Source organism: Cetorhinus maximus, chromosome 3 (assembly GCF_964194155.1).
Source record: "Cetorhinus maximus chromosome 3, sCetMax3.hap1.1, whole genome shotgun sequence".
Taxonomy (NCBI): domain Eukaryota; kingdom Metazoa; phylum Chordata; class Chondrichthyes; order Lamniformes; family Cetorhinidae; genus Cetorhinus; species Cetorhinus maximus.
The window spans coordinates 171,171,292-171,199,029 of NC_135881.1; positions in this window are offsets into that span (position 1 = coordinate 171,171,292).

Below are 27,738 nucleotides of genomic sequence, written 5' to 3' on the forward strand. Positions count from 1 at the left end.
TAGGAGTAGTTTCTGAGGTTAATCTTCCTTGTGATGTCTGACTAATTCCATGCATTGTGACTAGTGTGAGGTCACAACATCCTGTGTTTCCACAATGTAGAACATGTGTGACACCCAGGAGGATTGATTGTACTTGCACTCCAGGACTATGGATCCTGCACATGGAACTAGTGAACTGTTGAACGCTGAAAGTTTTATAGTAGTAGGTTTCACCATGGCCTGCCACGTCTTTGGATACATGTCTTTTAGAATTCACAGAGGTAGTATGTTGGTATTTGATCCTGTGTCAATCTTGGCCAATAAAAAATAGTTACCAACTTTCTAAGGACAGATAATTTGAATCTTGGTAAACACTTCAGATGGTGTGATGGTATTTACCTTTTCCATGAGATTGAAGGTGTGAAACATATTCATCATTCTTCGTTCCATCGTGCACATCATTTTTGGTTTGTTAATCAGCTCATGCATATGTTTCTGACGGGATACCAGATGGTCATTCTTTTTGGTTGAAGGTACCCTGTTTGTATGGTCAATTTGGATCAGTGCACAGCTCTTTGTAGCTGCATCAGCCTTTGCTCTACTGCACTGTTGCTGCCAATGGCCCTTTTTACCACGTGCCGTGCAGAATTGATGAAAAGCTGGGCATTTCCTTGGTGCAAGCTGAAGGCCACACTTTCCACATGTCTTGCTACGTTTGGGTGTTCTAGTGAGTGCGTCAACAATTGTGCTTAGGACCTGTAAACTTTATCGACCTGTGAGGATTGCTTTGTATTTACACCCATACTTGAGTAGCTCTTCGATGTTTTATGTTTTGGGCTTGTTTTGATCTTTCTGGAGTACTTCCATGGGAGTGGATGTGATCACCAACTCAACAATACTGTCTGCTAGCTCTGTGTTTGAAAAACCACAGTAGCTCTGCAGCAGCTGACAAAGTGGTCTATGGATTCTGTAGGTTGTTGTTGAAATTACATGAACTCTTGTTGATGAATAAGGAAGTTTAACCTGATTTTGAACCAGTCTTCCAATGTAGTCCATATCTTTTGGGGATCATTGAGCTCTTTTACTGTTAATCCTGATGTGTTCAGCCTGTGTAGATCTTTATTCCCAATTGCTAGGCATATTTTTATGGCTTGCTTCTTTGGTTCAGACACACCTGAATCAAGAAACCATAGCTCTGTACGGTGTTTAAACATTTTGAATTCCGATAGTAAGTCAGCTGCTTCCCTATTCAAACTGGTGAATTTTGTGGACATTCTGAAAATATCCCTTTGAGCTTCCTTCGAGTGTCACTATAGACATTTTCATTTGCTTTTCCGAAGCTCTGTCCACGAAGACGAGTTGGGCAGGAACGCACCACGGAGTAATGGCACCTTTGCTTTTTATTCAATTTATTGTTCAGCAACTCCTGAAGCCACCCATTATATTCACAATCTTCTCTGGCCCGATTTTGATTTTTTGTGGTTGTTTGTTTGATTCTCCCTTGCTCGCTATCGATCCGGCCCACACCTTATTCCCTCACCTTTCCCAACTGAGCTAACCCAGTGCTGGTCCTCTAGCCGCACTGTCCCACTCACAGAACTGACAGGCTATGTGCTGCAATCTCGACACGAGGGATCAGTCTGCTTACCAGCTCTTTACTTGAGAACTAGCTTGGTGCTGTGTTTCCAAAGGTTTTCTTTGCAGGCACCACGCTGCATTTTCAACATTCACCGATGCTGCGGCTTTGTTGCAGTCTGACCTAAACTTTGCTTCTCATGCCATGTAGCATGATCTAAGGCTATTCACCATGTTGTACCTGTACTTAATCTTGCTGCTGCCTGTCTCACCACGGCTGATCACAATGTCATGTTATTATAATACCTTGTGTTTATTTACTGTACAAGATACAAGGCACCAATCACTCATAAGGAATTGGGTAAACATGTTGTGGGTTCATTTATTAAGACTAGGCACATGAGAACAGTTATACATAGGTATAAAGCTTGGAGCCATCAGAGCTGTGTGTGCTCTGCTCAACGCAAAAGTGAAACTAAGGGCGGAATCGTCCCAGAATTGCACTAAGTGCGGTAGCGGGCATGGAAAAAGACGTTTTACCTGCAGGCCACAATGGCGGGTTTTTGTGCCGTATCGTCCACTTCCCACCTCATTAATTATGCAGCCACAGGAAACATGCTGTCTCGCTGGCAGGCAGCCTGTGAATCGCCCACCACACCATTACCTCACCGTTTCCTCACTCCAGGTGCCATATTTAAAGTGCAGCCGTGTACACAGTTCTCAATGCTTGTAGCCTAGGATTGCTCCAGTGAAGACATCGCCCTAAAAGCCAAGAAGAGCTCAGTGACCCGTCACTGGAATGCCTTTTGAAGGCCCACCACGATGCCCTCCATCCCCGCTCTTGCCGCAGGTGGTCCAGCAATCTTGCCACTCTGACTTTGGAGGCGGTGGCAGTGGTGGTCAGTGCCAACATTGCACAGAAGAGGTTGCTATCCAGTGCAGAAAGAGGATGAATGATCTCATCCGTGCCACCAGGGTAAGGCAACCATATCATCACACTCAACTCACACACTCACAAGCCCATTACACATTCACTGGCATCTCAGTCACTGCCAGCTCAAGGGACATCACCACGCACTCTCTCACACACACATCCTCACACCTCCACCTGGCCTCATCTCCTCTGGAGACTGCCTCCTCAGTCGTCACTGCCTTGAGGTCGCTTGCACAGGTCAACATGTGTCCCCACACACACCCTGAGATATCCCCCTTCCCCACTACAGCCTTAGCCCTGCAGCCTCTTCTCTTGCCTGAGGCCACTTTTCCCCCTTCCCCCACTACAGCCCTAGCCCTGCAGCTGTTGAAAAGCCACCCCTGCCTCACGGCTGGTATAGTAGGTGGAGACCTGCCCGTGAGCACCCCAAAAAGTGATGTGGTGCTGCCTGCAAAGCCTGGCGCTGATGACCACGAGTACTGACCAAAGCAAGGTGGGCAAATAAGCCGCAAAGTCCCGATCGAAGTGCAGCTCACCAGGTGTACGTCACTTATGCACAGTTGGGAAACACATGCCAATGTACGGATGATCCAATGTAGGGGGGTGATTCTGGCAAGCAGGGCTTATAATGAGATGCCAAAGTGTTGAAATTAGTTCCCGGCGTGCAGCAGCGGGAAATGCAGACCACCATTGTCTGGTGGATTGAATAAATGCAAACTGGTTTCATGACGGCGTAAAGCTGATTTTTGGCCTTCTTGCTGTATTGTCCGCTCATGTTGCCAAATGTGCCAACCACCAACAGGAGCGGAAAATTGCACCCTCAGATTCAATCACATGACACTTTTCACTTCTAGTGATGTCCTGCTAATCTCCCTTAAAGGCATATTACAACAGTCCCATTGGGAGGGGCAGTGGACAGAAATTCAGCATTTCCTCAAAGGAATGGAGGGAAGGTAAAACCGGCCACCGTTTTCAAAGCAGCATTTTCAGAATGTGTTAGTAGCATGTCACTTGCCTGTCCTCTTAGTCAGAGGTGAGAAATAGTTCAAAAAAACCAAAGAAATGGAAAGGGCGAAAACAACTGCAAAATCCTAAGGCACCCACCACAGCAAAAAAATATTGAATTTTGAGGTCTGGGATGCAAACTCCCATTGTGGCCTCCTTTCTTTGACTGGGAACCTCTATACCAAGGTCCTCTTCCACAATGTTGAATGCATCTCTTTGGTTTCAGTTGCTTGCTTGGGGGCGGTGGGGACATGGGGGGAAGGGGGGTTGTTGCCGTTTCCCCCTGGTTTTTCAGGCTTAACGAATACTCAAATTAATCTGCATGTTTTAGTAATCTCAAAAGTCACACGGATTCACTGCATGAAAGCTCTGGTTGGTAAATATATATTGCATTGGAAACAAGATCGTTAGAGCACAATTAAGGTAGGTCTTTGCACTAAGATTTCATATTTATGGCACAGCAAGCAACTTCAGGACACGGTGAATTCCTATGATGCCAATTATTCACTCGCAATGATAATTTATTTTCACCTTATACTACACCAGCAGATTCCACTGAAATTCACTTAGGATTCAACGCAAACTAAAGTTCACCAACTCTGTACTCAGTTAAGCTTCCATCAAACTGCACTTTTATTGTATTTTTGAATTTCCAATGTTGTACTTCAATTCCCTTTGACCTTCATAGCATTTCTACACAATCTGATAACACAACTGTAAAAGTAGATTGGCAGAGGACTTTCTTCAGCGCTCCTTTCATTTTATCAGGTTTCACATTTACCATATCAGCTTGGTTACATTTTTACAGAATTACAAAAGGTTTCATCTGCCCAGATTCTCTTCTGTTCATTCCAGAATTCTGAAATGAATAACATGGATTTTTCTGTTAACCTGCATGAAACATGGATTTTTCTGTTAACCTATATGATCTCACCACTCCAGGATTCAGGAATTGGGAGAAAGAGCGAATTTGGGTAAAACAATGCAACTAGTATTCAGGGCTACTTCTAAAAAGGACCTAACTTTAGGGTTTTATAGGCTGGGATTGTGTCCTGGCTACCAACAATGAAGTAAACATGATCTTAACTTTTTTGGCATGGGGTCTGCTTAGGATTTAAATATACATTAATTGGAGCTGAGGGCACTGATGCTACATTTTTAATGCCCAGAGCTCAGGGGCAGCCAAGTGGGGTGTGAGCACCCGCCAGTCCTACGCAATGAAGTGATGTCCCACTGGCCACACACAATAATGGAGTCAGTGGTAAAGATTGCTAGCAGGTAGGAACCCATGGGAAGTGCTTCAATTGCATTCCTATGCAAATTTTGGTTCCAATTCGTATTTGCAGACAGCATTTTAATACAAAAAAGAGGCAAAACGCATAGCATTCATAGTTGAGTGGTTACACTTTATCACCTTTATAAAAGGGAGGACAGCACTATGTTGAAATTATTGAAAAATTCATTCCAGTAAATATTTCTGTATTGAGGTTACATTATATCGTACAACGTATTGTTGCCAAGTTTCGATTAAGTATCCAGGTGCAGTTCGTTTCATACAAATTACCTTGACCCTGTAGAGAGGTTTTTATCGCATAAGACGCTGACTGATTCTGCACCAAAGGAAAGCCATTTATTTGTAACAGAGAGTGGTTAGTGAGAAGTGAAAGACGATGAACCACTAATACAAGGGCCCCTGTTCCAAAGATAATGCAAGGAAACTCTGATTATCTTGGACACGTACAGGTGTATGACGTGCTTTTTTTTTTTGGAATTGCACTTTATCCTTTTGCAGGCAATTTCCATCATGTCCTAACAGACTGCGGGGTAGATTTTGACTGTGCGATAGTGTAAAGCAGACATAGGCAAATCAGCAGCCCTGTCTACAGCATTTCTGAATTCCACTGAGATCACGTACTGGAGTTTTCAATTGGCTTGATGTTGTTGCATGTACCCCTAACATTCTTTTCATTGATCAATATCTATTTTATTAAACACTGACATTTGTATGAAATTCAATTTTGCAAGTACTCATAATACTAGTGAGGGTAGTGTGATTATTATACAGTAGGATCTTTGTAACCTACATGTGATTTTGGTGCTCCCATTTTGTTCAGTAGAACTGGTTGCAGTGCTACCCTCTCAACCAGTGACTTGTCTTGGCTCAATGCTACCTGGACACAGTTATTTCTGAGGTGGACAAACTGGAGATATTGAGTCAATTTTAGGATCCAATTAATTATTTCTCTTTTGCTGTATGAATTGGCTCCACGTCAGGACATTCTGCTCTTTTGAAGGAATCTCCTTCAATTCAGGCAAAGCTGATCACCAGGCGTGGGCTGATCTCCATTACATTGCTTCCCTCTCTGGTACGTAAAATAGGCAATCTCAGGGCTATTGTGATGGTCATTCTAATGAATTGTATAAAACACTGAGACATCAATCATTTTAGACAGTGCAGTGAAAAGGGGGCAGATTCTACAGAAGCACCTGACAGAGCCACCAGCTGCAAGGTTTCTTGTGGAATCAGAGTTGCTCCTTGCTTGTCTCCAGCCATGATTCCCTCTCTCACCAGGCAGCACCTATGGAGAGAAAAGAGAGAAGAGTTAACATTTCAGGTTGATGACCTTTCATTGACCTGAAACATTGGGCAGAATTCTACCAAATCAACCAAGATCTGGACATAGGCCAGAAATGCATGTCAGCAACACACACCGGCGGCCGGCAGGACTTCCATCCTAATGTTACGGGCGGCAGCTGATTAATTAGCTGCCAGTGGGATTGCCTTCCAGTTCAGGATGGCTGCCTGCCCCACAGAGCTTCCAGCCCCAGCAGAGGGCCAGCAGCTCAGCAACCTCAGCAGCTCCACCAGAAGCTGAGGCGAGCAGGGCTTCTGTTGCATTAAGGAGGTAGGCCAAAAAGAATGTAATGATGCAAAATATTCGAATGAGGGTGGGGAAACCCTTCTAAGGAAATCACTGGGGGCTACCTCCCCTTCACTCAGCCCTGCTGATGCTTCAACAATTTTCCCCTTTTGGTCTGGCGCTGGGAGGCCTCCTCCATTCAGCAGTCCTCCTCTCCATGTAGGTAGGGGTCAATCTGCCATCGGCAAAATGCCAACCGCATGGTAAAATGGCCCTTAATAAGGCCTTTATATATTTAAATTGGCTTCCGGCTCCTTGTCATGGGAAGCGTGTCCAATCCCTTTCCTGCTGTCGATAAAATTCCCTGATGGCGACATTTGGTCACGGAGCCAATCCGCCATGACTCCCCATGATTTTACCACCCACCCCCCCCATCTTGTTCCCATCTCCTGTGGGCCAATAAAATTCTGCCTATTAGCTTTGCTTCTCTCTCCAAAGATGCTGCCTGATTTGTTCAGCATATCCGTTATTTTCTGTTTTTATTTCGTCCTTGACTAGTCACGTAAGGGGTCTTTTGCTCTGCTACCTGTTAGATTTCTGCTTGTTCCATCATCTCTTTTAGCACGATCTTGTGAAATTCCTCATGCAGGTGACAAATTGTCATGAGCATGTGAACACACAGTTCATTTGTTTTTGGCTTACATCCCAGCTTTTATTGGCATAATTAGTGCAGTGTGCGTATGATGTGACTGCTAGGTAATTTAGCACAAATCAACCCCTTTAAATGTTTCTTAACAAGACCTTAACCAGGGAAAATAAAACTGAACACCAATGTGTTTTCGCAGACACAACAATCATGCACATGAGGAACTTCATAAGAGTGGTAAAGCATGAGGTAAAAGTAAACAAATGGCCTATTTAGCACAGACACAAATTGTGAACAGTTAACAATTCACCTAATGTGTGCACAATCTCTAATATATAGAAGAATTTTTGCCCCTAATTGATTATTAAACTAACTGGAAAGTATAATAAAAAGTTAATTAGTAAGAGCTAAGCTCACAATGTTGTGAGAATAGCACAGCACTGGTGGAATCCCAGGAGATGATAGGTTCAAAATTAGTTGTGATTATCAATCTAAGGTGACTGTTTCTATTAATATGCAGATGAGTGGAGTTTGCCTCCATTGGTCGGAATTTTATTGGGCCTATAAGAGCAAAGTAGGGGGCCAGGTGTCGATGGGATGGGTGGCTGTGGGTAGTGGGGTTGGGGGTCTGAAAAATATAATCAGGACACACTTGCATGGAAGTCCAATGTCATGATGTCACTTACAAATTTAATGAGCAATGGGAAAATGAATGACAGACTTCCCAATAAGACATGGTGGGGCATCAATTGAGGTATTTTAGAAGGCAATTAACTGGATTTTATAGGCAACTGACTAAATTTTTTTCACTGCATTTCTTATTTTATGAACAGAACATGGGATTCATGGGCCTTCAGGGCCCTAACCGGTTAAAGGATGTGGCAACAAGGTGGGGGTTCAGTGTTACCTCTGCCAGCGAGCCAAACTGAAGGGTACGTTGGAAGGGGGAGACTGGGAAATAGAGGCCATTGCCGATAGTGACAGGAAGCCAAGGAAGATGTCATTATCAATGTTTTGAGGGCATGTGTAAAAACGCCATTACCCACAGCGAGGGGCATATGAAAAATCGGGCAACAATGGGTGGTGGGTGTTTAATAGGTGGATATCCATATATGGAATCAGGCAGCAGGAGACATTCTGTGAATCATAACTGTTTTATTGTTAAACTATGGGTGGAATTTTCCAAACCCACTGGCGGAGGGTGTGATAGGTGGCGTGGGTGGAAAATATGGTGCGACCTGCTTCACGACGGCATGAAGGCAGGTCGCGATCGTCTGCTCAGCCCACCAAAGGCAGGCCATGTTTACTGCCATCAGTTGGCAGGGAGCTAATTATGTGCACGGTTTCCAGGGAGTGTGCGGAGCGCTTATATCCTGAGCCTTACAGGGTCCGCAGAAGCTGCAGGGTTGGCTCCTTGGGGACAAGGGCTACCCGCAGAGGCCGTGGCTGATGATACCCGTGCAGCGGCCTCAGACTGCAGCAGAGTGACGCTATAATGGGGCTCATGCAGCAGCTCCCAACTTGGTGGAGCAGACCATTGGGATGCTGAAGATGCAGTTCCCATGGCTGGACCAGTCTGGTGGAGCCCTGCAATACAGTCCACAGAGGGCATTGTGTATCGTTGTCATCTGCTGCGTCCTTTACAACCTGGCACTGCAACGGATGAGGAGCTGGCTGAGGAGGAGATGGAGTAGCTGCACGTCTCCTCCGATGAGGAGAATGTTGATAGGGATGAGGGTGAGGGGGACATCGGTGGTAACGACGACAGGGGTGAGGCTCCCGCACTGGCTAGACAAGTCGGCACACCTGGGAGGCCCTCATAGCTGCCAGATTGCAGAGGATGATGACAACATGCAGTAAGGTGTCCCCGTAGATCCTCACATTGCAGTTGTGAACGTTTGACTCCAATCTGGCTTATCGCAGCACCGATACCCTCTGTGAGGATGCCCTGGTCATGGAGATGCAGTGGAACCCCTAATAGTCGCTCGATCGTAGGAGGATGATGACAACATGCAGTGATGACACTCCATAGATCTTCACATGGCCTCTGAGAACGTCTGACTCCTGCCTGGCCAAGGGCAGCTCGCTTGCGCTCCATGATCAATCTCAGAGATGCAGCCATGAAACGTTAGATGCATCTGATGCTGTGTCCGCCTCAGCCCTTCAGGAGCTGGTGCACAGCATCACTGGTCACAGATGCTGGTTTGATGGAGGCCAGCCCCACCTTAAAGGTGCTGAGAGCACACAGAGAATGAGAGAACTCTGTGGTGCCTTCCCACTACATTCTGGCAGCAATGTCCAGCACCGCTAAGGTGCAGGCATCAGTAATGTTTCCAGGGAGTGTGAGGCTTGACCATCACTGTGGTCTGAAGGCCGCACAGAGCACAGGGAAGAAACCCTGGACTGAGACACCTGCCTTTTATCTTGTGCAGAAAGGTTTCACATCTGAGTGACAAGAACACTGCTCATCAGAACAAGGAGCCGTAGGCAGGTAGACATTCTTAGGAGTTTATTGACCAAAGTGAACAGTATGTATAAGTGATTATCAGCCAATGTCAGGCTGTGCAACTACTTTTACCTAACTTTCCTAACCCTGCTGCTACGCCTTGGTGCTCCATGGACATCTGCAGCAGAGGTGGAGACAGCCTGCTGACTATGACGCCCTGTCTGTGATGGCTTTGGGGGGCATCCTCTGGAGGGCCGGGACTTGGGGGGCCCCGGCCTGCTTTCGGGGTCTTGCTGTGTGGCAGTGGCATCCTCCTCGACCTGTGAAGCTGGATCTACGCAGGTCACAGGAAGGTAGAATTTGGATGGGCCGGTCAATCCCTGTGTCACCTGACTGAATGTCCCCAGGATAAAAACAAAAAACTGCGGATGCTGGAAATCCAAAACAAAAACAGAAATACCTGGAAAAACTCAGCAGGTCTGGCAGCATCGGCGGAGAAAAACAAAGTTGACGTTTCGAGTCCTCATGACCCTTCAACAGAACTGTTCATCACCAACCCAAGGTATGTCCTGTCCCACCGACAGGCAGACCCTGCAGAGGTGGCGGCTCAGTGATATACAGTCAGGAGGGAGTTACCCTGGGAGTCCTCAATATCAACTCTGTACCCCATGAAGTCTCATGGCATCAGGTCAAACATGAGCAAGGAAACCTCCTGCTGATTACCACCCTCAGCTGATGAATCAGTACTCCTCCATGTTGAACACCACTTGGAAGAAGCACCGATGGTGGCAAGGGCCATAGAATGTACTCTGGATGGAGGACTGGGTCTTCAGCAGGTGTTGAGGGAACCAATAAAAGGGGAAAACCTACTTGACCTCATCCTCACAAATCTACCTGTCGTAGATGCATCTGTCCACGACTGTATTGGTAGGCGTGACCACCGCACAGTCCTTGTGGAGATGAAGTCTCAACTTCACATTGAGGATACCCTCCATTATTTTGTGTGACATGACCACCATGCTAAATGGGATAGATTTCGAACAGATCTAGCAACTCAAAACTGGGACATCCAAGAGGCTTTCTGGGCCATCAGCAGCAGCAGAATTGTACCCAACCACAATCCGTAACCTCATGGCCCGACATATCCCCCACTCTGCCATTACCACCAAACCGGGGATCAAACTTAGTTTAATGAAGAGTGCAGCAGGGCATGCCAGGAGCAGCACCAGGCACACCTAAAAATGAGGTGTCAACCTGGTGAAACTAAGACACAGGACTACTTGCATTCCAAACAGTGGAAGTAGAATGCGATTGATAGAGCTAAGCGATCAACAACAAAAAGATCAGGTCTAAGTCTGCGATCCTACCTCATCCATGAATGGTGGAGAACAATTAAACAACTCACTGGAGGAAGAGGCTCCACAAGTATCTCCATTCTCAATTATAGGGGAGCCAGGCAAATCAATACAAAAGACAAGGCTGAAGCATTTGCAGCAATCTTTAGCCAGAAGTGTCAAGTGGATGATCCATCTCGGCCTCCTCTGGAGGTCCCCAGCATCACAGATGCCGGTCTTCAGCCAATTTGATTCAATCTACATGATATCAAGAAACGGCTGAAGGCACTGGATACTGAAAAGGTTATGGACACTGACAACATTCTGGCAATAGTACTGAAGACGTGCTCCAGAACTAGCTGTGCCCCTAGCAAAGCTATTCCAGTACAGCTACAACACTGGCATCTACCCAACAATATGGGAAATTGCCCAGGTATGTCCTGTCCACAAAAAGTCGGAAAAATACAACCCGGCCAATTACCGCCCCATCAGTCTTGCGATCATCAGCTAAGTCATGGAAAGTGTTGCCGACAGTGCTATTAAATGGCACTTACTCAGCGCTAACGTGTTCACTGATACTCAATTTGTGTTCCACCAGCACCTCTCAACTCCTGAACTCATTAGAGTCTTGGTACAAACATGGACAAAAGAGCTGAACTCAACAGGTGGGGTGAGAGCAACTGCCCTTGTCATCAAGGCAGCATTTGACTGAAAGTGGCATAACCATAAGACCATAAGACATAGGAGCAGAAGTGGGCCATTCGGCCCATCGAGTCTGCTCCATCATTCAATGAGATCATGGCTGATCTGATAGTCATCAACTCCACTTTTCTGCCTTTTCCCCATAACCTTTGATTCCCTCACTGATTAAAAATCTGTCTATCCCCATTTTGAATATATTTAACGACCCAGCTTCTACAGCCCTCTGCAGTAAAGAATTCCACAGATTAACTACCTTCTGAGAGAAGAAATTCCTCCTCATCTCTGTTTTAAATGGGCGACCCCTTACTCTGAGATAATGCCCTCTGGTCCCAGACTCTCCCACAAGGGGAAACAACCTCTCAGCATCTATCCTGTCAAGCCCCCTAAGAATCTTATATGTTTCAATAAGGTTGCCTCTCATTCTTCTAAACTCCAATGAGTACAGGCCCAACCTACTCAACCTCTACTCAGAAGAAAATCCCTCCATCCCCGGAATCAACCTAGTGAACCTTCTCTAGACTGCCTCCAATGCCAATATTTCTTTCCTTAGATAACAGGACCTAAAATGTTCAGTATTCTAGGTGTGGCCTAACTAGCACCTTGTATGGTTTTAGCAAGACTTCCCTATTTTTATACTCCATTCTCTTTGAAATAAAGGCCAACATTCCATTTGCCTTCCCTATTACTTGTTGAATTTGTATGTTAGCTTTTTGGGATTCATGCACAAAGACTCCCAAATCCCTCTGTGCTGCAGCTTTCTGCAGTCTTTCTCCATTTAAATAATATTCAGCTCCTCTATTCTTCCTGGCAAAGTGCATAACCTCACATTTTCCCACATTATATTCCATCTGTCACTTTTTTTGCCCACTTACTTAACCTGTCTATATCCCTCTGTAGAATCGTTGTATCACCCTCATCACTTGCCTTCCCACCTCTTTTTGTATTTTCCGCAAATTGAACGATAGTACATTCACTTTCCTCATTTAAGTCATTAATATATATTGTAAATAATTGAGGCCCCAGTACTGATCCCTGTGGCACTATACTACAGGTTGCCATCCTGAAAATGCCCCCCTTGTCCCAACTCTCTGTCACCTTTTAGTTAGCCAATCTGCTATGTATGCTAATATACTACCCCCAACACAATGGGCTCTTATCTTATTAAGTAGCCTAACGAGTGGTACCTTATCGAATGCATTTTGGAAATCCAAATATATTACATCTACTGGTTCCCCTTTATCTATCCTGCTTGTTACCTCCTCAAAGAATTCTAATAAATTTGTCAGGTATAATTTCCCCTTCTTGAAACCATGCTGACTTTGCTTGATTAGATTATGTAATTTAAATGCTCTGCTATTACATCCTTTATAATAATAACATTTTCCCAATGACAGATGTTAAGCTAATTGGCCTATAGTTACCTGTTTTTGCCTCCCTCCCTTTTTGAATAAGGGTTTTACGTTGGCAGTTTTCCAATCCTCTGGGACTTTTCCAGAATCTAAGGATTCTTGGAAGATTACTACCAGTCTCTGTAGCTACTTCCTTTAATATCCTAGGATGCAACCCATCAGGTCCAGGGGGCTTATCAGCCTTTAGCCCCATTAGTTTCCCTAGTACATTTTCTCTAGTGATAGTTGTTGTATTTGTTTCCTCCCTACCCCCCCCAACTTTTGCCCGTTGATGAGTTAGTATTGGAATGCTATTGGTGTCTTCCACCATGAAGACTGAAGCAAAGTATTTATTCTCAACTCTTCTGCTTTTTCCTGGTTCCCCATTATTATTTCCCCAGCCTCATTCTCGAAGAGGCCTATGTTCACTTTGGTCTCTCTCTTCTATTTTATATATTTAAAGAAGCTCTTACTGTCTGTTTTTATGTTACTTGCTAGTTTACCCTCAATTTTCTCCCTCTTTATTTATTTATTTTTTTGGTCATCTTTTGTTGGTTTTTAAAACTTTCTCAATCCGCTGATTTACCACTAATCTTTGCCACATTGTATGTCTTTTCCTTCAATTTGATACTATCCTTAACTTCCTTGGTTAACCATGGTTGGTTTATCCCCTTCCTTGAATCTTTCTTCCTCACTGGGATATATCTTTATTGTGAGTCATGAACTATTTTCTTAAATGTCTATGATTGTTCATCAACCATTTTTTTCTGCTAAAATCCTATCCCAATCCACTCCAGCCAACTCTGCCCTCATGCCTTTGTGATAACCCTTATTTAAGTTTAGCACAGTTGTTTCCAACCCAAGTTTCTCACTCTCAAACTGAATTGCTAAATTCTACCATATTATGGTCATTGTTTCCTAGGGTATCTTTTACTCTGAGATCATTTATTAAACCTGCCTCATTACACATTACCAGGTCCAAAATAGCCTGATTCCTGGTTGGATCCACAACATATTGCTCCAGGAAACTGTCCCGAATACACTCTATGAATTCTTGCTCATGGCTGCCTCTGCCAATTTGATTTTCCAAATCTACATGAAGATTAAAGTCACATATGATTAATGTACTGCCTTTTTTACATGCCCTTATTATCTCCTGATTTATTCTTTGTCCTACAGTGTAGCTACTGTTTGGGAGCCTATAGACTACTCCCACTTGTGTCTTTTTCCCCTTGTTATTTTTACCTCCACCCATTATCAAGGAGCCCTAGCAAAACTGAAGTTAATGGGAATCAGGGAGAAAACTTTCTGCTGGTTGGAGTCATATGCAGCACAAAAGAAGATGGTTGTGGTTGTAGGAGGTCAATCATCTCAGTACCGGGACATCACTGCAGGAGTTCCTCAGAGTAGTGTCCTCGGCCCATGTCCTCTGCCCAACCATCTTCGGCTGTTTCATTAATTGCCTCCCCTCCATTATAAGGTCAGAAGTGGGGATGTTCGCTGGTGACTGCACAATTTTCAGCACCATTCACAATTCCTCAGATACTTAAGCAGTCCATGTCAACATGCAACAAGACCTGGACAATATTCAGGCTTGAGTTGATAAGTGACAAGTAACTTTCATGCCACACAAGTGACAGGCAATGACCATCTCCAGCAAGAGAGAATCTAACCATTTCCCCTTGACATTCAATGGCATTACCATCATTGAATATCCCACTAGCAACATCCTGGGGGTTACCATTGACCAGAAACTGAACTGGACTAGCCATATAAATACTGTGGCTACAAAAGCAGGTCAAAGGCTGGGAATTCTGCGGTGAGTAACTCACCTCCTGACTCCCCAAAGTTTGTCCACCATCTACAAGGCACAAGTCAGGAGTATGATGGAATACAATCCACTTGCTTGGATGAGCGCAGCTCCAACAACACTCAAGAAGCTCGACACCATCCAGGACAAAGCCCACTTGATTGGCACTCCATCAACCACCTTCAACATTCACCCCCTCCAACATTGACACACAATGGCAACAGTGTGTACCACTTACAAGATGCACTGCAGCCACTCACCAATGCTCCTTTGACAGCACCTTCCAAACCTGCAACTTTTACCACCTAGAAGGTCAAGGGCAGCAGATGCACAGGAACACCATCACCTGCCAGTTTCCCTCCAAGCCACACAGCATCCTGACTTGGAACTATAATCACCATTTCTTCACTGTTGCTAGGTCAAAATCCTGGAACTCCCTTCCTAACAGCATTGTTGGTATTCATATAACCCATGAACTGCAGCGGTTCAGGAAGGCACCACACCACCCTCTTCTCAAGGGCAATTAGGGATGAACAAATTCAATAAAATGATGGTTTTGATGTTTCACATGCTTCTGGTGTTTCAGATGTTTCTCTGCTGGATTTGCTTTGTTCAAGATATTTTAACCTGCAGTCTCTGAAAGTTAGTTTCGGTTATGTGGCTGCAGGGTTATCACTTCTGGGGTCCAGACTACCACAATACAATAACAGTTGACAATGGTCTTTCACTGTTATCTCTGCCCTAACTTGAGCTCAAATATTCTCCTTTGTTCAATATGGCAACAGTCTAGAGATCCCATATTCCTCAAATGCTGGTCATCCTCAAACAATGAGATATGTAACCTTCACAGATGGCTGTGAACAACCCTTATTCAGGTCCATGTTTAACTAAATATTGGCCATGGAATCAAAGACTGTCCACAGTTCAAAAGCCCGCAGTTACATGATAAGTTGCAACCATCTTAAAATGTTTTGTGGCTACTTTCACAAAGTATGATCTACAGTCCATAATATCTAATATCCTTAAGCTTGTACTGAGCATGACATACCCATTGAAGACATGATTATTTGTGCCTTTGAGGAACCCTCACAAGTACAGCAGACGAGAGGTACAATGCTTTCCACAGGTCTACCCGAGGGACCATCGAGTAGGACATTGGGCTGCTGAAGATGAGATTCAGTTGCCTTAACCAATCCGGTGGAGCCCTTCAATATGCCCCAGTGAGGGTCTCATGTATCTTGATGATCCGCTGTGCTCTGCACAATCTAGTATTGCGGAGGGGTGAGGCTTTGGATAATGAAGACACCATCAATTGTCACTCCTCATCTGATGAGGACGATGTGGAGGAGGTTGCTGAGAAGGTTGCACAAGATGAGGAATCCCTTGCACCAGAGGCATCGAGAAATGGCAAAGGTGGCTCGGAACATTCTCATATTTCTTGTGACCCTGATACCCTTTCACAATCAGTGCAATAAAGAATTATCTTTATGCAGATCTGCTGTTGCCTGGCTCATATTGCACTCCATTGCCCAGCCCCCAGAGGCTTCTGCACAAGCACAGAACCCTCCTGTGTCACTGGAAGTGCTGGTGTCACTGGCAAAGGGGCTGAGGAGATGCTGTCCACACTTGGAGCATGCTGAGAGGAGCCCCAGGATGCGGAAGTAGCTGCTTCTCCTTCCATTCAAGGCGCTTATGCTTGTGATAGTCCTTTGGTCCATGATGCAGGTGCAGGAAAGTCTCCTCCATAGATCTGCTCTTCATGGATGTGGCGGGGGGCCAGCAAAGACAGATAGCGGCCTTTTATTGGGATGCAGCTATGCATCTGACAGGAGATGCTGCTGCATCGCCCCCTTGCCACCAGCTGGGTGGTCAATCCTCCCTATCTAGTGCATTGACTCATGTTGCCACATAGAAACATCAAAGAAGAAAGTGGTATGGAGGACTAACCCTGATGAAGGAGTGGCACTACACACTGGTTCAGGGTGGGGCGCTGGGGGCGGTGGGGTGGGGGGTGACCCCATGGCTGCTGACCTCCTCTGCAATCTCTATCCAGGCTTGCTCGGTAAGGCAGGAACCTCAGAAGAGGACCCCTCACCTTGCCTCTGCAATCTGGAGGAGAACCTGCACAGTGGTATCGTTAAACAGTGGTGCCACCCCAGGTCTTCCCATTGCCATGGTGGCACCAGCTCCCCGCTCCACTCCTTGGGTCTTGCGCCCAGGTGAAGGGGTGCAGGGGTGCAGGGGTCTTCAATTCCAGTATAGGGTGTAAGGCTTTGCTGGAGAGGATTTTTCAATAATGCTGCTAAGACAATCTTTAATAGCAAGGCAGTAATGCACATAGGGCTGGCAGCCCTTTAAATATATAATGCCAGCATGTTCCTTTGAGTCAGCTGCTGCCGACATTGGCATCTTGTTGTCCGCCCTCATTCGCTAATTGGATGAGCCTTGTGCCTCCATGTAAAAGCGTTCTGCAACACGTTGTGTGTCAGCCAGAGCACGCCACACCTTCTGTGGAAGTGAGCATGAGGACACAACATGCACTGCTCCACATAAATGGCATCTAATCAGCTCTTGAGCACTAAACCTACAGGTTTTTGGTTTGGTGACAAGTTCTAATTATACTAATCAACAATTAGGACCAAAATTGGGTGCTAAATCCAGAATTTCAAACAGGCTAGTTTGTCCTTCCAATCTCTCTGCCCCCTCCAGCCAGAGCTCCCTGACCCCCAATCTCTCTGCCCCCTCCAGCCAGAGCTCCCTGACCCCCAATCTCTCTGCCCCCTCCAGCCACAGCTCCCTGACCCCCAATCTCCCTGCCCCCTCCAGCCAGAGCTCCCTGACCCCCAATCTCCCTGCCCCCTCCAGCCAGAGCTCCCTGACCCCCAATCTCCCTGCCCCCTCCAGCCAGAGCTCCCTGACCTCCAATCTCTCTGCCCCCTCCAGCCAGAGCTCCCTGACCCCCAATCTCCCTGCCCCCTCCAGCCAGAGCTCCCTGACCCCCAATCTCCCTGCCCCCTCCAGCCAGAGCTCCCTGACCCCCAATCTCTCTGCCCCCTCCAGCCAGAGCTCCCTGACCCCCAATCTCTCTGCCACCTCCAGCCAGAGCTCCCTGACCTCCAATCTCTCTGCCCCCTCCAGCCAGAGCTCCCTGACCCCCAATCTCCCTGCCCCCTCCAGCCAGAGTTCCCTGACCCCTAATCTCCCTTCTCCCTCCAGCCAGAGCTCCCTGACCCCCAATCTCCCTGCCCCCTCCAGCCAGATCTCCCTGACCTCTAATCTCCCTGCCCCCTCCAGCCAGAGCTCCCTGACCCCCAATCTCTCTGCCACCTCCAGCCAGAGCTCCCTGACCCCCAAACTCCCCGCCCCCTCCAGCCAGATCTCCCTGACCCCTAATCTCCCTGCCCCCTCCAGCCAGATCTCCCTGACCCCCAATCTCCCGGCCCCCTCCAGCCAGAGGTCCCTGACCCCCAATATTCCTGCCCCCCCCCACCGCCCAGGAGAACTCCAAAATTGTACGCTACAACCCCTTCATTCAGATAAAAATAAGTAGAAATACATACAAGGCCTTTCCAAAAGGTCACACCTCTGACTTAGTTAATACGTACTTCAGTAGAATTTGGCGAGTGTAGAACAGGAAAACAGTTCAAAGACGTCAACTGGCAATACTACCAAGCCACTAAGAATCTTGGTCTGGTCAAAAAGGATGACAGTCATAGGGTTCGAAACAGCCACGTATCCATGGCAAGTCACCAGTTGTGAACTAGAATTTGGTTAAGAAGTAATATCAGCAGCATTTCACACAGAGCTGTAATTGTTTATTCAAGACTGGGCTGTGAGAGAACAGTTGCCTCCAATAGCTGTGCTCCCAGCTTGGATCCTAAATTATCGGCATGTTTTGCTTCCAGCACTTTCCTACATCCCATTAAATGTTGAACAAAGGCAGAAGGGAGCCCAAAGTTTATTTGCTGTTTAAACTATGGACTTAGCGCATAGCTCCACATATGGAAAAGCAAATCTTGTCAGCTGTTGTTCTTGTGTCTTCATATCCCTGTAGCTGTTGCTAGGGGAACCTCTTGATACATTCACAGACTAGCTCCTTCACATGGTATTTGTTTATTGTTTTCATAGCTCTCGGAGAACTTTGAACGAAGAGCTCGTTTTTTAAACTGGGTAATTGCCTCAGAATTTTTAAAACCGTAATGGTCTTTGAAATTTCTGGTCTTTACCCTGCTTCATTAAAAAAAAAAATCGGTGATTGAAAATCAGTGAACAAACTGAGGTAGTTAACTGTATTTCAAGCTATAATATATAATATAGAAAAAAAAGACTGATTTTCCTGGGCTCCACAGCTGAAGATCGTCTTTGTCCATGGAGTAATTATCAGGAATAAGGTCACAGAAACCCATTATATTGCGCTGGGATTTCCACTGCTCTCCCCCTAAGGAATACAGCAAGGCCTGTTCCTTCAGGAGCTGCAGACAAAGTGTTAAGGAGGGAATGAAGCAGGAAGAGGTTTTTCCAGGCCCCTCACCTCAATTTCCAATGGCTTTTGCAGAAGGATGATGGGTCTTGTGCCCAAGACTATCTCGGATCAGAGGACCTGATGGGGATCAGGTGGCGAATAAGAGGTCACACCGTGAATTTATTGCCTCTGATCAGGTCTTTGTGCCTGAAGGCTTGCTAACTTCTCCTCTCCAACAGCAGTGTGAAGGGCCCAAAACTGCCCGTCCTGCAGCCACAGATCTCTCAGAGTGGACATTTTGAGTGTTTGCCTTTGGTATATTAGAAAGCCATGTGCAATTGGTAGTGGGCTAGCTACTTTGCTGTGAGTGAAAATTTACCCCTAAAAGCAGCAAGGGCCAGAAGACCAAACCTCAAATAATCCTCCTCAGAATGGAATTTTCACTCTATAGGGCTGTCCCCGGCTCTAGTTTTTAAGCCGAGTACCTAGGCAAAGTCAATTGTTTACTCAATCAATTATTGTTCATGCCAACAGTTAACTATGCATTGTTAGCATATGGCAAAATTAATTGCCCCATGCAAAGAGCACAAGGCTTGTATTACAATTAAAATACCCAGTTCTACAGTAATTACAGTCAGAAGTCAACTCACTGACTAATCGCATACGTCAAAGAAGATTAATTAATTGTGAAGCATTTTGAGAAAAAATAACCATAGCTATTGTCAAAGAATTACCAAATCGTTAATTTTTGCATTGGTATGGGACACAATTCAATTCTTATTTACATATTTCACTCCTAAATGTTATTGTTTCTTCTGCACTAGAACTATGACTATGTATTGCAGTCATGCATGATGTTGTGGTTTCAGCTCTATGCTCTTGCATAGGAGCAAGCCCTTGTAGAAAAGAAAGACTTGCATTCCTCTTCCACCTTCACAACCTCAGGAAATCCCAAATCCTAAAAAGGTGCTTTTGAAGCATAATAACCATTGTATTATAGGAAATAAGACAGCCAATCTGTGCACAACACGGTCCCAAAGAGAGCAATGAGAAAATGACCAGATCATCTATATTTGTGATGTTGATTGGCCAGGACACTGGGGATAACTCCCTTGCTCCCCATGGAATCTTTTATGTTCACCTGAAGGGGCAGTTGGAGCTTTGGTTTAACTTCTTATTGAGAAGACAGCACCTTGGACAGTGCAGCATTCCCTAAGTACTGCACTGGAGTGCCAGCTTAGATTTTGTGCTCAAATCTTTAGATAGGGATTTTGAACCCATGACCTTCTGACTCAGAGGTGTCAGTGCTACCACTGAGCTATGGCTAGCGATCATGTCTGTACAATAAAGTTGGATTGGATTGCATTACAACAATATAACACAATGCTAAGGGCTGGGATAACATCACAAATGTTGGTTTTAAATGTTATGACCATCCACCCCAGCATGAGAACAGCACAGAAGAAAAGTGTGATGGAATACAATTCATTTTCTGATATGTTTTGAAGCAGTCAATTAGAATCATAGCTGCAGCCATGGAGCTGGGGTGTGAGGCAGCTGGCCTCTTGGCTCCCCTGATTTGAAAAGAACAATGTAGAATACCTGAACAAGGTGGTATTTTTAGTAAATGGTGTTTCCGACACCCAGAGAACAAATAACAGAAGGTGACAGACTTTAAGAAAGCTATCAAGGTAAGACTGGACAATAGATCCCTAACTTTAGTAGACTATGGCACAAAGTGTTTTCTCGCAATCTATCACATGTTTACTGTTGCCCCATGTAAAACATTCAGACAACTTCACAAATCTCTGTTTGTTTTTTGATCCCATAGTCGAGCAAGCCACAATTTCAAGCTGAATCTTAAAACTGGAACTCTTGCCACACTAATATTGTAAAGGAGTTTCACACAAAAACCCTTCTACCATAACCTATCTGCATGATGCACATTCATTTAATCATGCCACTTGGGTATCAAGTAATTTGCTTTTGAAATTTCCAACATCTTAAAACTAATTTTCTCCTCGCAGGACAAGATGGCTTACAACAGGAGGAAGCTCAGCATACCGCAGTGAAGAATAGGCATGGATAGTGTTGTAGACAGGAGGAGGATTAATTTGAACATCCCTGATTTCTCCACTCACTTCCCATCTGTAAACAGAAAAGGTGTTTTTGATTCCTGTTTTCCCCAACCCTTCAGTTTTGGAGTCATCCAAACCTTTATTAATAACTCCACAGCCTACTCAAGATAAGGTAAAACAAGGGAGGTAATTTATTTCACTTACACACACACACACACACACACACACACACAAAGGGATTTCGCAACATCCGCCTATTTTTTCATTCATAAAATAAAAACTGGATTAGGGAAAGAAAGGGGTTCAGGGCAAAGTCCACGATAAAAATAAGAATTATGGTTTCATGTGAGTCCAGAATTAATGTCCAAGGAAGGTTCTTTTCGATGGCTTTGCCTAGCAGAATTCCTGGGGCAGGATTTTGACCTCGGTGCGTGGACGTGGTCGGCGAGCTGGGGAGTGGTCGGGAAACGGGCCAGTGACCGCGATCGGCCCCAACAGTGATTTCATGCTGGCTGGCCAATTAACGGGCAGCCAGCGTGAAAGGCGCGCTGAAATGCTCAGCGCTGCCTAGGTTTGGGGTGGGAGGAGGGCGAGCACTGAAGTCAGCGCGGGCGAGGGGGTGCGCGGAAGGAAAGTTCCCGGAAGGCAGAGAGCTGCCTCAGGGAGTTGACGAATTTAAAATCAATAAAAACAGAATGTAAAATCCGGAAACAATGTCCATGCGTCAGAATGAGTCACCTCAACATTATGTCCACACCTTTTTATCTTTTTAAAAAATTTATCTCAAAAACCTCAACCCGCTCTTGGATGAGGTTTCCTCAAAAATGCAAAGGCCGCCTGGCCGATTCGCCCGCCCACCAACCGTAATGTTGGACCGGCAGCGAAAAATCCCCGCTGATTGAAACTTTTATGGCCTTAATAGGCCTCTTAATTGTTGGCGGGTGCACTGCCGTCTCTTGCACGAAATGTCGTGAGTGCACGCGTCCTGACGTCATCGCACGCTATTTTACGCTCCAGCATGTCGGGCATGCGCCCACATGCCGAAGTCAAAATCCTGCCCCTAGTTTTGATCCTAGGTTGAAGGATGACTCTGTTGCAGATGCAGCAAAGTATTCTTGTATCCTGGGTATTAGTTCACTCTTCAGGCAAAATACAGGGCTCTTTCTGAAAATCAGGCTTGGAGAGTGGTGGAGGTCAAAGGCAGGCTACTAGCCTGGAGTACAGTTCTCTTCTGAGGTCAAACAGGGATTGAAGATAAAATTCAAAAGCTGTATAATTAAAGGAGTTCAAACAGCTCAAGTCTTAGTCATGTGACAGGGTGGTTTTGGGTCGAGCTATTCAGCTAATGAGGCACCCTTGTTAAAACCCATTGTGATTTGAGCAGGTAACTGAAGAACCGTTAGCACAGCGTTGGAGATGACGAGTCCCAAGCAGCTCTGCTTTTGTCCAGAGCTGGCTGGTACAGATGTATTGTCTATGAATCCTTTTTCTGGCTTGGCTACAATGTTTATACAATACAAGTCACATTCCAGGGGGATGACGAAGTAGCTTTTGTCCATGTTTAAACTGCTCAGAAGCTTCTAGTACTATCATTATGCAGTCAGCCGTGGCCATTTAATCAGTCCAACCATTTTTCCATTCAAAAAAAAAGTAATAAGTTTATAAAGTGACCAGGATGATAATATATATATATATATATTTTCCTTCCTGGCTTCTGATCATGACAATACGATTTGAGCTGTTAGTGAAGTTGGTGATGGTGTTTGGAGCCACTTGGCTCTGTATATATGAAAAGAAGTTCCCTAAAGGGGGAATTTGAGCTCTTACTCCTATGTCCTTTTTGAGTACTTGGTCCAGAAGTCTGAGTAATAGTGACCATGAAACCATTTGATGTAAAAACCCAACCGGTTCACTAATGTCCTTTAGGGGAGGAAATTTGATGTCCTTACCTGGTCTGGCCTACATGTGACACTACAGCAATGTGGTTGACTCTTAAATGCCCTCTGAAATGGCCTAGCAAACCATTCAGATGTCACCACCACCTTCTCAAGAGCAATTAGGGATGGGCAACAAATGCCAGCTTAGCCAGTGACGTCTACATCCCGTGAACGAATAAATTTAAAAAAAAAATTTTAAAAGCAAGCCCAATGTTTATTGCTCATCCTGCATTGCCCTGAGAAGGTAGTGATAAGCTTGCTTCATAAGCAGTTTGATAAAAGAGAGTTGTCTTTAGGTTGTTTTTGTAGCAATACCCTCTTGGTCAGTGTCTCCATCCAGCATTGGCCTTAGTTGGGGAGTGGCCTTCCCCACAGTTAGGCCTCTTGTTATTACAAATACATGAAGCATGCAGGAGATAATAATGATCATGCAGGTCTTGGCAGGGATCTGTTGTAAGATGTCCCCAGGTCTGCCAAAACATTGCTTCAGAATGCTAGTGGCATGCTCATAGGAAGCTTGGTAACTGCTTTTCCCAATTGCATAGGTACTCATAATCTGCTTGTCTCCGCAGTTACTGTAAGAGTGTCATTATCCAGGGCTAAGTAAGGTAGCATTGGTTTTCACGGAACCAGCCATGCAGCATGTCTTTGATTTCAAACAATCCATTGCTTCCTTTAGGCCAGAAGGTATGGAAAAGTCACCTATTGTGATTCATCCCTCAGCTTTTGTGGTGGATTCCTTTGCTTATGCACTTCACTTCATGTAATCCCATAGTCAACATTGTTTGTGGGGCCCGAGGGAGGAGGGTAGGGATGGGCTGGTGTCTCCATCCGAGATGTGAAGATGTGATCCCACTTCTTTGCTTTGCTTTGGTAATTGATGATTGATGCTATATATTATTTCATTTTGAATATTAATATTATCATCTGCTAATATGCAGTGACTCGATGGTAGAAACAACATGATGGTGATGAAACAGTAATAAAGATCTGAAGCTCTATCACCTCTCTAAATCTTACTATATTAATATCATCTGTTTTGTAGTAACCAGGAAACCATTATACAATATAATATATATGGTTCAAAAGCTTTGACAATTTTGAAATTCATGCTGCTATGAAATCTGTTGAATATGAAACCCATCACCATTGATATCCTCAAAACCATGTCACCTTAAATATCATGTGACAGCAATTAACGTGCAAAACCTCAAAGTCAGTTATAATGTAGGAAATGCAACTTGCATACAGCAAGGTCATGTCAATTGTGCGGTGGATATTGGTCAGGAAATCATGCTCAACCGCATCCAAATGAAAAGGTGGGCAGGGCCTCGGTTTTACATCTTACCTGAAAGATCTTACCTCAAACAATGCAACACCCCTCAGTATTATACTGAAGTGTTAGCCTGGAAAAGTGCTTTTTTCCCCTTTGCATTTGGAACTCTAATTCCATTTCACGCATGGCAATTTCCTTCTGCATTTGGATTCAAGCTAACACTACTTTGTCAGTTTCTGCTTCTAAGTTTGCTTCCTCTGACTCTGGTTTAATATCAAAGCAATTAGCTAGGATTTGGATGATTTCAGCCTTTTTTGCCTTAGGTTTTGTGCTTATGTCCACCTGCTTGACTAAAGTTCTTATTGCCTCAATATTTAATGCTTTTAATGCAGACCAAGTTACCTCACCTTGATCTACAAAGGTTCTAGCGTCAAATGTGGCTATCTTAAATACTTAATACAGTGAAACCTGCTGATTGATATTTCCCTTTCGTTTTTTCAGTTCCAGCAACCAATTTTAAAACTTCCACTTCCAATTTGATCGTCATCAAATGGTTTCAAATTCTGGACTCAAGCCCCTAATCTGTTATGGATGGGGAGAGGTGGTGGGATAACTTTCTCCCTTTTCCCTCATCTCTCAGTTGCTCGCAATGAAAGGTATATTTTAGAGGGAGTGTTTTAAACCCTTTGAATATTGTGACTTTAAAAGATAGACTAACAGACTTTCTGGTAAGTTTAAATCAGAAGAAAAGATAAATGTTTATTCACACAACATCTAAAATGTAAATACAATGAAACACTCACTCCCTCAAACTTACATACACAAATACACAAGAAAACATGAGTTTTACAGATGACACATGCACTTTGGTAATTAAAGGAATAACAAGAAACAAATCGCTTGTTTAAATTAGTCCTTTAAGATGAGATCGTTGCAAGTCCAGATGGCGTCCTCTCTCTTGGTTCTTTGAAGGTGAATGGAAGTTGGAAGTCTCTGGATTTTCATTCGAAGTTGTGGCCGAGTTCCTGTAGAAAAGAGGTATACTTTTTGCAGGTGGGAAAAAATGAGCCTCTCTCTCACTGCCCCAGTTGACTGCTTATTAGGCAGGGTTCTGTCTTCTTGCTGGAGTATTGTTCCTCTTGTGTTCTGTTGGTCTCCAGATTGATTTGCTCCTGGCAAGTCCTTGGAATAATAAGTTGTGTAATCTCTAGTCAGTTTTGATCATGTGACCACATGAACATTAGTTCCATTTTCCACACAGAAGCCATTGCCACACAATGGGGGGTGAATGGCCGCTATTCATACCCCCTTGTGATAAACTGATTTCTCCCCACCTCTTTGTTAGTTTCAAGTTAATAGACACTGAGTCTGGAGGGCTGGGGGGTGGTGAGGGAACCATTGAATTTGCCTGTCGCAGATGCATCTGTCCATGATAGTATTGGTAGGAGTGACCACCACACAGTCCTTGTGGAGATGAAGTCCCGTCTTGTGCTGTGTAGCACTACCATCATGCTAAGTGGGATAGATTTTGAACAGATCTAGCAAATGGGCATCCATGAGGCACCGTGGGTGATCAGCAGCAGCAGAATTCTACTCAACCACAATCTGTAACCTCATGGCCCGGCATATCCTCCACTCTACCATTACTACCAAGTGAGGGGATCAACCCTGGTTCAATGAAGAGTGCAGGAGGGCACGCCAGGAGCAGCATCAAGTATAGCCAAAAATGAGATGTCAACCTGGTGAAGCTACAACACAGGACTGCTTACATGCCAAACAGCATAAGCAGCAAGTGATAGACAGGGCTAAGTGATCCCACAACCAACGGATCAGATCTAAGCTCTGCAGTCCTGCCACATCCAGTTGTGAATGGTGGTGGACAATTAAACAACTGACTGAAGAAGGAGGCTCCACAAATATCCCCATCCTCAATGATGGGGGAACCTAGCACATCAGTGTAAAAGATAAGGCTGAAGCATTTGCAGCTATCTTTATCCAGAAGTGCCAAGTGGATGATCCATCTTGGCCTCCTCCAGAAGTCTCCAGCATCACAGATGCCAGTCTTCAGCAATTCGATTCAATCCACATGATATCAAGAAACAGCTGAAGCACTGGATACTGCAGAGGCTATGGGCTCTGACAATATTCCGCCAATAGTACTGAAGACCTGTGCTTCAGAACTTGTTGCGTCCCTAGCCAAACTGTTCCAGTACAGCTACAACACTGGCATCTACCCGGCAATGTGGCAAATTGCCCAGGTATGTTCTGTACACAAAAAGCAGGACAAATCCAACCTGGCCAATTACCAATTATTGCTGAATCCCCGACTATCAACATCCTGAAGGCTACCATTGACCTGAAACTGAACTGGACTAGCCATATAATTACTGTGGCTACAAGAACAGGTCAGAGGCTGGGAATTCTGCGGTGAGTAACTCACCTCCTGACTCTCCAAAGCCTGTTCACCATCTACAAGGCACAAGTCAGGAGTGTGATGGGATACTTCCCACTTGCCTGGATGAGTGCAGCTCCAACAACACTCAAGAAGCTCAACACCATCCAGCTCAAAGCAGCCTACTTGATTGGCACCCCATCCACCACCTTCAACATCCACTGCCCCTGCTACCATCACACAGTGGCAGCAGTGTGTACCATCTACAAAATGCACTGCAGGAACTCACCAAGGCTTCTTAGACAGCACGTTCCGAACCCATGACCACTGACACCTAGAAGGACAAGGGCAGCAGATTCTTCACCTAGCAATTCCCCTCCAAGTCACACACCATCCTGACTTGGAAATAAATCGCTGTTCCTTCACTGTCGCTAGGTCAAAATCCTGGAACTCCCTCCCTAACAGCACTGTGGGTGTACCTGCACCATATGGACTGCAGCAGTTCAAGGAGGAGGCTCACTGCCACCTTCTCAAGGGCAATTAGGAATGGAAATAAATGTTGGCCTAGCCAGCAACACCCATATCCCATGAATGATTAAAAAACATGAGTTCATTCTCTGTCTGTGTAGAAATTACGAGAGTCACCTGACCCCCAAACTCCATCTTAGGTGAAGATAACTTGTCCATATGCCATGTTGTTTTTTATTTTTGAAAGTAAAATGTCCATTGTCATTTAAGCAATAAAAGGCTATTTAAAATAAAGAACAAACAGATTATGTTAATGCCTGGAATCAAATGGGAATGTTTGATTTTTGTTTCAAAGACATTGAGAATTGGACAGTAAAGTTTCTCCAAGACTCATGAATGAGAAAGGATGATAACTAATTGGATGTAAAAATGGGATGTATGACAG